Here is a 12,177-nt window from a genome sequence, read left to right as displayed (position 1 = left end):
TCGGCAGCACGAGGGCCCCGCCCACTCACTCGGCGCGGTCGGCCCGGCCCCGGCTCGGCGCGTCCTCGAGGCGGCCCGCGGGCCTCCCCCGGGACGAGCACGTGTCCGCTCGCGGCTGGGTACGGGCGGTGGGCTCGGCGGCGGCCCACGGGCCCCACCCAATGGCGCGGGCAGGACAGCGGGGCGGGGCCGCGGCCGGCAGCGCGGCAGGTCCCGCGCCTTCCCGCCGCGGAGCCGCCCGTGGCAGCGCGCCCCAGACGTCGCCAACCGAGACCGCGGGCGTGCCACCCCGCCTCGGCCCCGGCCGCCGGCCGCCAGCCCGCCCGGCGGCCGCGCCTCGCCTCACGCTCTACGGGGGAGGCGGGACCAATCAGCGAGCGACGTCTCCCTTCCGATTCGAGGCCCCCGACGCGCGGCTCACACCCCGAGCACCGCGCGCGCTCATTGGCTGCGCGCGCCGCCGGTCCGGCCGGGAGGGCGGGGCGGCCGGGGGGAGCGGAGGTGGGGAGGTAGTGGCCCGCGAGTCTCCGAGCCCCGCTCGCGCCCCGGCCCTTCCCGGGCGCTCGGCCTCCCTCCTTCCCTCCTCCGCTCGCCCCGTCTTCCGTGCGCGCCGGGCGCTGCGCTCGGCCGGCGTGCCTCGCGCCCTAACGGGCGGCCGGGGGCGCCAATCAGCGGGCGGCAGGGTGCCAGCCCCGGGGCTGCGCCGGCGAATCGGCGGGGCTCGCGGCCCGGGGTGGGAGGCGGGTCTACCGCGCGGCCGCGGCGGCGGCGGAGCAGCTCCCAGCCAGCAGCCAGCGAGCGCCGAGCGAGCCGCCCGAAGGTGGGTGCGCCGCGCCGCTGCGGCCGGCGGCGGAGGGCGCAGGGCGGAAGCGGAGGTGGGCCGGCGGGCGCGGCGGGGGAGGGCTCGGCCGTCCGGGCGGCCCGGGGCGGGGGGCGGGGGATGCGGGCGGGCTCGCGCCCGAGGGGAGGAGGGGCGGCGGCGCGGCGGCGGCGGCGGCGGCGGCGGCGGGACGCGCGTCCCCACCCCCTCCCTCCCGCGGGCGGTGGCCGAGCCCGCGTCCCCTCCCCGCGCGCGGGGCCGCGGGCCGGGCACTGGCTGGGGGGCGGGGCGGGCCGGGCCGGGCCGGGCGGCCGCGGGAGTGTTTTCAGTTCCGCCTCCAGTCGCCCCTTCCCCTCTCCCCTCCCAGCCCCTCATCCCATTCGGAAGAGGAAGGAACAAAAGGTCCCGGACCCCCGGCTCTGACGGGGCGGGACCCGGAGCCCCGGTGCAGGTAAAGCGGCGGCGCCCGGCGGGCCCTCGGGGTAGGGGTGTGTTTGCGTCGGGCTCGGGTCTCGGCGAGGCTCGGCGCGTCGCACGGCCCTAGGGGCCGGGGTGTGGCGGGGTCGGGGCCGGGGGCGCGGGGGGGCGCGGGGGGGGCGCGGGGGGACCCCGCCTGGGTCGGCGCCCGAGCTGCCCGGCCGTGGCCCGTCTCCTCGGCCGCGAACACGCTTCGTACTTTGTGGTTCTGATTTTCAAAGCCGGAGGGACCGAGCTCTTCTTGTTTCGGGAGTTGTTGGCAAGCCCTGGTAGGAGCGTGCGGTACTTCGCTTCCACTTTTTTCTCTTTTCTTTTTTTGGTCCTGTAACCTTTGTTAACCATTCCAAACCCGGGGTTCGGAACTGCTCGCGTGTCCTCTCGCACGAGCAGGCACACGGCCGATCCTCCGTGGAGATCTGCGCTCGCTTGTGAAAGTTGCCCTGGGAGTGGAGCCTGTTAGTTTTTATCACACGCCTTTTAGAAAGCACGCTAATTGATTTCACGTATTTCAAACTTGGTTTACACATTTGCAACCTTAATGGTTTTGTTCTCTCTTGGGGGATACTGTCCTTGGGGTTGGGTACTTTTGCCTTTTACTTACTTAACCTTTCTGTGGTTATGGTTTCCTTTTGATCCTAAACAAAAGAAAAACAATACCTAGGTTGGTTTTGGTGTTCCTTCCTCTTGACCCCTTAAAAGCTAAATACTACCGGCTGGTTGTCCATTAAACCATTATTTTAAAAACCATCTCCGGGTGGAACGATTCTGGAAGTAGCATTTTCCGTGAAAACCGTGTCTTGTTTGTTACACTTTTGAGTGTCCTCAGTTTTGCTGTCTTGAACTTCTAAAGTAACACATGTAAAGTAACTGTTAATGAATAAATAAATGGTCACTGCAGACCTGCTTGGAGTTATTCCATTTTTCGAAAGTGCCCCCCCAAAATCTGAGTTAATTTACCGAATTTTTAATGATTCTGCAGTCTTAGTTCCTTTCCATTTTCCTTCTGAATTTTGTGTGAATTGAACCTGTACCACTGATTGTAAGGAAGTTTTTCCTTGAGCAGAATAAGAAAACAAATTTGCTACCACTCTGAAAATACATTTGCTATTATTCTACTTTTGACTCCCTTTAAAAAGTTTTCCTTAGGTAGAAGTGTAAGTTAAGTAGTTAAATGAAGTTTGAGGAGTTTTAATGTAAATAAAGAGATAAGCGAAGCAAATGTAACAGTTGGGAGAGATAACGTGAAACGGATTTCATAAATGTGTCCTAGTTTGAAGATTTTTTTTTCATTTGCTTTGAAAAAAACCAGACAGGATATTGGTGGAATTTTTCTGAATCAGAAAGTCATTTACCAAACATTTACATTAAATTCAGAAAGTAACACTGATTTTATTTTTAAAGTTAAAATAGTTTTTGCCATAAAACTAGTTATGGTAGTAAATAAGAATATTTTGAGTCCAAGTGCTCACTTAGTTCTCTTAAAGTTGAGTTTAAAGGTAGTTCAGTGGCCAGTTTTTATAAATGTGATAGGAAACATCCATTTCTGGGCTTGTTTAGTAAGAAATCGCTCTTTGGGCTTCGCTTTTGTACTTTGTAGCTATGCCTTCTATAGTGATTTCACATTGTAGGTGTTCAGCAAGAGTTAGGTTTTCGTGGCTGTAACTTACCTGTGCCTAGGCATAAGTGATCAAATCTCTACACAGTCTGTAAGGTTCATGTAATAATAGTCTTGTAAGAAACCATGCAGGGTAATTTCCTGTTGTTTGTGGCTTGTCAGGCCTGGTATGTGTTTTAACTAAGTAGGGATTTGGGGATGGTTTTGTGTATTTCAGCAGTCCTTTCTCTTTAATAGGAACAAAGCTGGTTTCTACTTCAAGATGGCAAAAGGTCCCCTTTTCATTTTCCTACCTTAAATATTAGAATCATATTGCTATAATCTTGTTACTTCACGTTGGGGGGAGGTATGTGAGTGAAAAACAGTTGAGCTGCATCATCCACTGATCAAAGACCCATTTTTATATTTAGCAAATATTTTCAGTTTGGGCTTTTAGAAATGTCTGAAAGCTCTCCTTATTCTTGTTTGGTTTTTATTCTGTTGGTTTTGTGCTTTAGGACTCCAAAGGCCTTGTTTTGTAGCAGCTTTTTATACAGGTGTTTTTGTAATGCATATAAAAGCTGTATTTAGTGCAGTCTGGCAGATGGGGGCTTATTCATGTTCTTGGGACAAGTCCCTTTTAAAGGATGGAGAGGGGCATGTCTTTTAGATCCCTTGTCTTCTGATGGGAGGAGAGGAACCATTTTTAAGCTTTTAGTTTTTGTAAGATGAAAGCTGTTTTCCACTAAGTGTTGCAAGGGTATGTCAGAAATGAGAAGTCCAAAGATTTCAAAAGCAATTCAGGCGAGGTTCTACATTTATTCAACAAAATAACTTGTATTTATTGAACAAGTAGCATTTATTCATTTATTCAACAAATAAAATAGCCTTTGCTCTGTGTCAGGCCCTGGACTCAGCAATAAAGGATCTAACAGGGAACAAGTATACCCCTGTTCCCTAATGGAATTGGAAAAGTGGAAACTCCTCCTATCTCCTGCCTTGTCCTCCAGTCTTTGGAGTAAGAAAATCATGTTATTGTACAAATTGAGGGAGCTTGTGATGCATTACTGGCCAGTTCCTAAAGTATGCTTGCATTGCTTTCTGTCAAATGTGGAGGGCTTCAGGAGGGAAGATGTCAAGTGTTAATTTATAGCATCACTAGGAACTGTCTGTATTGGGGTGGGGGAGGGGAAGAGGGGAACTTGTCACCGTTTTTGTATAATCCATACAAACTGAGGACATGGCCAGTGTTTCAGAAACATACTTGTTGCTGAACAGATGAACACTTGTAGCTTGTAAGCTTAATCAGGCCTTAGTTTGATTATCCATTGCCCTTTAGATGTAGAAACTTGCTGGAGAAAGAAAGCAAATCTGCATCAGACGGGTCCCACTGAAAGAATTGGAAATAAAATGCAAAGACACTCAACTGCATCGAGATTAAGGATTTGGCTACAATCTCACGTAGTGGAGCAGCCGTGGGTTGTGGAGTCAGAGAAACCTCGGTAATGGTTGGTTTCCCAGTTACTATGTTTGGCAAATTGCTTAACTCATGAGCCTCTGTTTTCTGACTGAAAACAGAGGTAGTGACACCTGCCTCTTCCCCTTATTGCAAGGATTAAGTGTTGTGATTGAAGTACCCAGCACATTGCCTCAGACATCCAGGGTCCTCCTGGATGATCTCTTGCTGTCTTCTTGTGGCTTTCAGTTGTTTTCTTTCTAATCCCAGATGATTTGCCTACACTCTGATTCTTGACCTATTATAAAATGCATTTGAGAACTAGACACCAAGCAAAAAATGCCTGGGGCAGCCAGACTGTCTTAAGTCCACACCTAAAGTTACAGTCATTAGGAGAGCCATCAGACCCTTCATCAAAACCTATTGGCATATATATATTTTAGATTTTTTTTTTTTTTAATGCCCCAGATGTTTCTAACAAAGTTATCTAGCTTCTAAGCCACAGTAGATTAGAAAGAAGTAGGTTGTGGGTAATGTGGGAGGTTAAGGAGAGTATAGTGGGGGGTTGGGTAGGAGGATGGGGAACTGTTAGCCTACTGTCTGTTGTAAGAAAAAACAAGATAACAGCCTGGTGAGGATAATAGAGATAATCTACAAGACACAAACCAAATATTCAAAGCCTAACTAGCATGTCTGGGACCATTCAGTGCAGGACCAGACCTGAAAGCGTAGTAATGAATGTTCATCAATTAGCTTAAACCATGTTTGGGAAAATCTTTTTAAGAGTGCAGTAATCTACATAATATACTTTAGATTGTCATTCGGGATGATTAACAAATGTTCCTAAAGGGGTAGAACATTGTGCTTTATCAGATGACTTATTTTATGAAAGATGCGTAGTACCTGCTATGACCAAGATGGTGTTCATTTGTTTTGCCATTTAGAGCAGCACCACGATTTCAGACTGAGAAGCCTATCGTGTTAGGCCAGTAGTAAAGAAAGGTGATCTAAGTGGTGTAGAACCCCATACCACCCCTTTTCTTCAGAGTAAGTCATTCTTTGTCAGTCTGCAGGGGTGTCATGTAAAACATTTCACTCCAGCTTTACGACTGAGTGTGCTAGAGATTTCAAGGACCAAACAAGTGTGGATAGATGGCTTGTTTGTTGAGGACTTATTGCCTCTTATGTGTGACTTTGACTCGGTATTGGCCTTAATAATGTTTTTGGGTTATTCTCCCTCTTATCTCTGAGTTACTTTCTAAATCATCTACTCTATTAAGTGCTTATTGGTGACATTGTAATTTTTTAAAGTTTTTTTTTTTCCCAACTAGTAGTACAAAAGTATTTCAGTCTTAAAAATGCAGTTTGAGGCTTATTGGTTGTCTCTGATCAATTTTGATTGTTACTCCAAATTGTTATAATTGTAATATATTCAATTAGGACATATTTCAGTGCTGATTCTAGATAGACATATCAAGGATAGCTCTATTTCAGTTTCAATTTCAGTAATTTCATGTGGGGAGAATATAATTTTGCCAGGCTGGTTGGATTTAGACTGCTTCTGACTTGGCCAGATAGCCAGAAATATTAGGGTAATTCTGTGATTTACATACTTGCCCTTACATTCTACAGTGTAGAGGTTCCTCTTAATGTCACTGAGCCACAGTAGTGGAACCAGTGCCTGGTCAGTAGACATATCTTTAGTTTGTGTTTGTAAGAAAACAGAAATCCTAAAGTCAGTGATTTTAATCCCGTTAAAAGTTGTGAGTTGATTGTGAAATGGCCACTAATTCTTCTAGGTTCAAAATCTGGAATTACTTTGGCCTCGAGACAAAAGCAGTAGAAAGTGAGTGTAGATGTTTGTTGCTAACTTTTCAGTTCACAGGTCCAGTTTGCATCTGAAAACCTTCATTTCCTCCAAACTAGTGTCCTAACTTTTTAGGGGAAGGTCATAGTTTCAGGCTTAATGTATTCAGTTAGTAAGGAAGAATAATCATCGGGGAAGCCACTGGAAGTCCATCAAGTTCATTACCTTGAGTCTTCCAATTCAAAAAAGACTAGATCTGAGGAAGTAACACGGGAAATCTGTGATCTTGTAATTTGCCTGTGTTTAAGGTAAAGTACATTTTCATACACTGCTTCGGCTCTTCCAAAAATTCTATAATAAGATAATGGTTAAGCTTTTTTAAATATTAAGGAAATGGCTCTATCTTAATCCCATCCTTCATTACAGAATATGGGGTGGTGGATCTGATTTGCAAAGTTCACAGACTAAACTCCTGATAAAGGCTACAATGGGAGCTGGGCCCATGAGCTTTCTCCCTTGATTTGAATGAACTATGGAAACTTTTTTGTTGACCAGAGATGTTCTATCTGTGGCAGTGAATGCAAATTTTCCATGTTTAGACCAACCTTTTACTTCCTAGACAGGTGGTTAGGGTGTAGTTCATGTAAACTGGCCAATTAAACTTTTATTTATAAAATGTTTTAAGTATCAGGAAGGTCCAGCTTTGGCCTGAGGTTTGTACGTTGATCATTTCTGCTCTAAACCCTTAGTTTTCAGACTGAAAGCACGGCACACACACCTGTGCACACAACGACAACCAGAAGGCTTTTGCAAAAAATAAAATAAATAAAAAATAAAACATGATGTAGAGTCTCAAAGCATAAGGGGAAAGGGCTGTTGCCCGCTTGCTTTTTTCCTCTTCCCCTGGAAACCTCTTGAAGCTCTGCTGAATATTAGATAGTGGAGAAAAACCTTGGTTGTAGACCCGAACTAACACGGTAGATACTAGCTAGCTACATGTGGTTTAGCACTTGAACTGTCACTACAGTAACTGAGGAAATAAATATTAAATTTAATTTTAATAGAAAGTTCTATGGAACAACCACTATACCCTGGACTTGGCTTTGATTGCACTTTCACGGCCTAAGGACTGTACCCACTTGACATGGCTGGAAGTGGCCCCCTGAGCAGAATGTCAGCACAGCCTCTGGGATTTTGGATTGGAGGGCAGTTGGAATACTGAGTATTCATGCTGAGTTGAGGCAGGCCTGGGCCTGTGCGATCTCCTAATAATTAGATGCTTTTCTTCTTCTTTTTTTTTTTTAATGATCTGGGAATGATAAACCAGCATGCAGTTTTATGTTTACAAGCTGATTATAGACACAGAGATTCCACACAACTCATTCAAGGTAAAGGGTACCAAAACCAGGTAGTCTCTTGACACAGCAATCCCTATAAATGTGGACTTTCACTGAACTAATGACCTACTTTCAGGGTTAAATTCAAGCTCTCACATTAGGTTTTAACAGTCCATAAAATTGAACACACGAATGTTTTCTATTTGCTTTAGTTTTAAAGGCACCCATCGTTCTCCATCCAGTGGGGCCACCTTAGGTTTCCAATGGCAGTGTCTTTGTTCTCTCGCTTAAAACTTTGGAAAAAAGCATAGTAACAATAGAATTGAGAAATCTGTTTTTCAGTTAGTTTCCATGTATCTTTATTCTTTTTTAATGCTTTCTGTTATCCTCATTTCTTTGACTAAAACCATTGTGAAAATCCAGGTCATTAGTGATTTGCTTTTTTCTATACCTGTGTAGTATATGTTTGAACATGTATTGCCAAAAATCCAATAGTGATTTTATTGCTATTTCTAGAAGGACCTGAGGTGTTCTTTGAGATAGTACCATCACACTTCAAGTGTTTTATGTTGAAGTATCTGACTTGATTTTCATTTGAAATAAAAAAAATCATATAGGTATTTGGGAAATATTTTGTATTTGCAGTTTGAAGATATTTGAAACCTACATTTGCTTTCTATATTTAATCACTTCCTTTGTTCTAGACTTGAACATCATGAAATGTTTTTTGCCGCCCTTTCATATTCCATTTACTACCTCTGTTTCTGAAGTCACCAGTGAATTCTGAACAGCCCAGTTTAGCAGTCTTTTTTCAGTTATCATACTACTGTTTTCAGTGTTTGCCATTATTGACTATACTCTTCTTAACCTAGGTTTCTTAAAATCTCACAGGCATGTTAAAATAGACATAGATTAGGCCCATTCCACCTGCTACAAGTATTGAATAAAATGTAGGACTCTTTTTTTTTTTTTTCTCTTATGTATTTGGTTGATCCAGAGAGGGAAGGGGAAGAGGAAGGGAGAAGGAGAGGTAGAAAAATGTTCCTACATATGAAAAACTTGGAAATCAGTCTGTGTTAAGGAAAAACTGGCTTTGGGGAATTTAATACATAACAGCCCAGTAGCTAGGGATGGAGTTGTAATGATAGGACTCTTGGAACTGTATGCTAAATGTGTGTGTGTTTGAATAGAAACTATTCCAATATCATTGAAACATCTGTGGCCTCTGGGAAAAACACGACTCAGACCTCCCTATGAAGGAACTAGAAAAACACTAGTCTTTATAGATGGACTTAATTTCACATGAAGGCCAAGCATGGTGAATAAAAGGAGACACCAGCTAGATGTAGAATGATGGGCTTTTAAAATAGGTAATAGATTATTATCATTCAAAAGGCACAAAAGGATATATGGTGAAAAGTCTTTGCTGGCGTGTTCCTTACAACCCAGTTGCCTTTCCAAAGGCTAGTAGCATTACTAGGTTTTTGTGTAATGCTGCAGAAGTTCTGTGTATATATGAGCAACTTTGTGCATATGTTACCTTTTAGTACAGTCATATTTTACATAACAGTGCATTTGTAGATTATAGCATGTCAGTACATAGTAAGTATCTTTTTATTCTGGTTTTACAGTATTCTGTTGTATGGGCCTATAGTGTATTTTTTTTTTTTTTTTAAGATTTTATTCATTTATTCATAGAGAGGCGGAGACAGAGGCAGAGGGAGAAGCAGGCTCCCTGCAGGAAGCCCGATGCGGGACTCCATCCCAGACTCCAGGATCACGACCTGATTCAAAGGCAGGGCTCAGCCACTGAGCCACCCAGGTGTCCCCCTAGAATGTATTTGACCAGTCATTCATTGATGGACATGTAGGTTATTTCCAGTTTGTGATATTAAAAACAGTTGTCACAACAAGTAAGCTTTGTTTATTCATAATTCTGCACGTGCATGAGGTAGATTTCTAGAAGCAGGTTAAAGGATATCCACATTTGTATGTTTCGGGAATGTACTTTGTTCTTTTTTTTTTTTTTTTTTAGTAGGTAGTACATACATGGTGCAAAATTCAAAAGGAACAAAATAGTATGAAATGTAATGAACGTAATGAAAAGTAAGTCTCTCTTAGATCTGCCTCCTGCTTCATAGTCCAGAAATGGAACCACTGTTAGTGAGCTGCTTTCCTGTGTATTCTTCTAGAGCTTGTCTGTCCAACATGTGGCCACTAGCCGCTTGTGGCCATTGAATACTTGAAATGTAGCTAGTCAGAATTGAGATGGCCTGCAAGTGTAAAATGCACAGGAGATTTATAACAGGACAAAAAATAGAATGTATTTTGATTTTTAATACTGATTGCACATCGAAATAATATTTTGGATATAGTGAGGTAAATTAAATTATTTGAATGATTAACCTCACATTTTTACTTTAGTTTTTTAATATGGCTAGTAGAAAATGTACAGTTACATGATGTGGATAGCATCCTATTTCTGTTGGGCAGCACTGGCCTAACAAATTCCATGTGTATACAAACGTAGGAATATATGAGAATTTCTCTTCTCAGGCACTTTTTTTTCCCCTTTTGCATTGTAGTCTGTGGGAGCAGAAATGTCTTGCTCAGATGATGGTTAAAAGAAATGTGTCAGGCGGTTCTTCACTGTCTTGTTTACTCCTAACCATTTGCCACAATAATTGTGGGTCTCATCAATGAAAGTCGTGTTTCCATTGACTTTTATGGTGTTTGTACACTTCGGAGAGAAGCCTGGCATTATTCTTGGCTCTATGTTCTTGAACCTGCTCCAGTTTGCACTGATTACCTCTACGCCTAGGACACAGCAGTCATCCTGGCATTCCCCTTCATGGTCATCTTACCGAGTTCCTTCACTTTCTCCTTTGTTAGATCTTGTATTCTTTTGGCTCTCTCTCTCTTTTGGGTAAATATCTGGAGATGTTATATTCCAGAAAATACCTTTATTCTACCCTGGTTGGGTAATAGAATTATAGTTTGGAAGTAATTTTTTTCCCCTCCAGAATTATGAAGGCATTGATCTTTTGAACTTCACTTACAGTGTTACTCGTGAGAAAACCAAAGCTCTTCTGATTCTTCTCCAAGTGACCTGCTCTTTCTCCAAAGAGACTAGGCTTTTCCTTTGCCTTCGGCATTCTGAAGTTTTACCCCCACCAGCCTGGATGTGGGTATGTTTTCTTCTGTTGTCCTGAGGTCTTGAGCCTTGATGGCCCTTTAGATCTGGAAACTTCCATCTTTCAGTTCAGGGGTTATTTTTTGAATTCTTTGACACCCTCCCTCCCTCACCCCAATCTCTGATGATTTTTTGAAGTCCTGTTTGGACATTGGACCTCCTGAATTGGTCCTCCAGTTTTCTTCACCTTTTTTTTTTTTTTGCTATTTTCCATCCTACTGTTTTTTTTTTTTTTTACCTTCTGGAAGATTTCCTCTACCTTACTTCCCAGCCTTTCTATTGGTGCTCCTCCCCCTTCTTCTGCTATCGAAAACTGCCCAGCTATCCAAGAACTCTTCTTTTATTCTTTGAATGTTTCTTTTGTAAAGCAAGCTGCTCTTGCTTCAGGGTTGCTCTCCCTTCTCCTGTTGTCTCTAGCTGTGGTGATGATTCTTACGATGTTTTCTTTTCTCTGTAGGGTCTCAAACTTCTTGAGTTGCATTTTTGTTTTTGGCCATTTTTCTCTCAGGTAATGAGAGTCATCCTTGATTACAAAAGTAAGGGTCCAAAAAGCTGCTTGGAAACTGAGTATGTGGGTGAGTCTTGTCTCCTTTCAGTTTCAGTATAGAGTGATCTGTGATCTGTGTGGGCTGTTTGTTGGTAAACTCTCAGTATTAGTATCTGTGTGTCTTCCCTCCTGGGTTGGGTCAGGTACCCCTTAGAAGAGTCTTGATCTGACTAAATGGGTAAAGGTCTGGCTGCTAGTGTTTTGGGAGCTAGAACTCAGTGGAGGAAGGGGTTGGGAGTCCACATGTGCATACTATTTACTCATTCTTTTACTCCGTCTCTTTTCCTAGTGGTTCCCAGACCATCTCCTAGTCCGGTGAACCTGTTTTACTCTCTGCTGAGAATAAACATTTAGTCTTCTGGAGAGGGAGAGGAACAGGTACCCAGGGACATAGAGTTGGGAAGCAGATCTGAGGATGTTATTGCTTCTCAAATAACTTTCACTCAATCCTGCCTGTTTTCATCTCTTCGTCTCTCAGCCTTCAGTTTTTGCTGTAACTGGTGCTGTCTTTTACTTGACCCTTTGAGGATTTTGCTGTGAAATCAGGATGTTTTCCCACACCTCGCTTAGAGTTAGTGGTTCTCTAATCTGTTCACAGTGACTGCTCCATTCATTTCCCAGTTATCAAAATTTTGCTTGTTTTCTTTTTTATTCTTCTCTATCCTTATGAGATTGTCTTTTTTCTATTTCATTTATTATAGTTTTTAATAGGCTGTTGTTTTCTTTTTCTTTTTTTTTTTTAGGCTGTTGTTTTCACCTGCAAACTACTGACTAAAGTTTTCCATTAAAATTTTTTTTAAGAAAAAAAAAATAAAAAAAAGAAAAAAAAATTTTTTAAGGATCACCCTCTGAAAGAATTGGAATACTGTGTATAACTTCAAAGTGGGATGAGTGGAAATGAAGAAATGTGATCATTCCAACAGAAGGCAGAAAAGAGGCAAAAGAG

The 12,177-nt window shown here is 43.7% G+C and overlaps 1 protein-coding gene across 7 annotated transcripts in view; it reads left to right on the top strand.

Moving 5' to 3' along the window:
• Positions 1-502: 502 nt before the first annotated feature.
• Positions 503-12,177, top strand: part of SMAD2 (SMAD family member 2) — a 78,184-nt gene continuing 66,509 nt past the window's right edge. For 2 of the 7 annotated variants that reach the window (XM_072732335.1, XM_072732329.1), the window contains exons 1-2: positions 561-820; positions 1,188-1,271. The gene's annotated coding sequence lies outside the window, so the exon portion shown is untranslated. Of the gene's footprint in view, positions 876-1,187; positions 1,272-12,177 lie in introns of all 7 variants that reach the window. The other 5 variants (XM_072732330.1, XM_072732328.1, XM_072732333.1 and 2 more) reach the window with 5 other exon arrangements.

The sequence above is a fragment of the Vulpes vulpes genome, chromosome 13, assembly GCF_048418805.1.
Source record: "Vulpes vulpes isolate BD-2025 chromosome 13, VulVul3, whole genome shotgun sequence".
Lineage (NCBI taxonomy): Eukaryota > Metazoa > Chordata > Mammalia > Carnivora > Canidae > Vulpes > Vulpes vulpes.
The sequence above is the reverse complement of the archived record's forward strand: the minus strand, read 5'-3'. Positions and strand labels throughout refer to the sequence as shown.